The sequence below is a fragment of the Hipposideros armiger genome, unplaced genomic scaffold, assembly GCF_001890085.2.
Source record: "Hipposideros armiger isolate ML-2016 unplaced genomic scaffold, ASM189008v1 scaffold_202, whole genome shotgun sequence".
NCBI lineage: Eukaryota > Metazoa > Chordata > Mammalia > Chiroptera > Hipposideridae > Hipposideros > Hipposideros armiger.
Genome location: NW_017731552.1, coordinates 467,710 through 468,866, shown reverse-complemented (window position 1 = coordinate 468,866; position 1,157 = coordinate 467,710). Strand labels below are relative to the sequence as shown.

Genomic DNA, 1,157 nt, shown 5'->3' with positions numbered 1-1,157 from the left:
GCCAACTTGGGCCAGTGAAGCAACGTCCTCCACAACTAGACTGAAGAACAAAAGGACAGCAACTTGTCTCTTCCCCTTCCCCCAATTCCCCAATAAAAAAATCTTTAAAAAAAATAAATAAATAAAATAAAAATAAAAATAAAATCCTGTGTCCCCAGAACCACTCCTTCCCAATGTCAAAGGAAGAGGACCTTCCTCTCTGGGTTTGGTGTGGTTAGTACACGAATGATAACGGCATGATCACGTCAACCAAAACTAGAAACAACCCAACAGTCCATCAGTGGATGAACGGATACACAAAATGTAGTCCACCCACACACTGGAATATTTCTCAGCCATGAAAAGGAGGGAGGCACTGAAACTGACTACAGTGCGGATGGACCTTGAACACACAGTGAGAGAAGTGAGAGAAGCCAGACACACAAGGCCACACAGTGTGCAATTCCATTTATGTGAAATGTCCACAACAGGCAAATCCACAGAGACAGAAAATGGTTAGTGGTTGTTAGGGGCTAGGGAAGAGGGATAGAGATGGGATTTCTTTTGGGGTGATAAAATGTTCTGGAATTAGTGGTGATGGCTGCACAACATTGTGAATGTACTAAATGCCACTGGATTTTACATTTTAATGTGGTTAAAATGATAAATCTATGTTATTTTATAATACCAAAAAATTTAAAATATCGTTAAGTCCAATGTGAGGTGTGTCAGGTAGCTGTAAGGCAGGCAGCGTTGGGGAGCCTGCTGGGAAGGAGACCTATCTTACACAAGGGCTCAGAAGGCCTCACTGAGAGGGTAACATTTTACCAACACCTCAGGGTACCGGCTGGATAATAGGAATACATGAGTTAAAACTTGGGTAGTACCAAGAACAGCACCTGGCAGTGTTGGCTATTTTTAATAGGGTGATCTTAAATGTGATGTTTTGCCTCTTCCCTAGGGGCCACAAAGTTCCTGGTGGTGCAAACGTCCTGTGCAAAGGCCTTAGTGTTGGAACACACTTGGTGAGTTGGAGGCCAACAGGGCTGGCTTGGAAGGAGCCAGGGAGAGTGGTCAGAGAGAAAGGGATCCTACATCTCAAGACTCTCTAGGGGGGGGGGTCCTTCTAGATGAGGTCTATGGCAGGCCCCAGAAAGAAGCACCCTGTTGATCAGAAT

The 1,157-nt window shown here is 44.6% G+C and overlaps 1 protein-coding gene across 9 annotated transcripts in view; it reads right to left on the bottom strand.

The window, feature by feature from the left end:
- NFIC (nuclear factor I C) overlaps positions 1-1,157 on the bottom strand; it is a 63,940-nt gene that overhangs the window by 18,412 nt on the left and 44,371 nt on the right. The window lies entirely within an intron of this gene.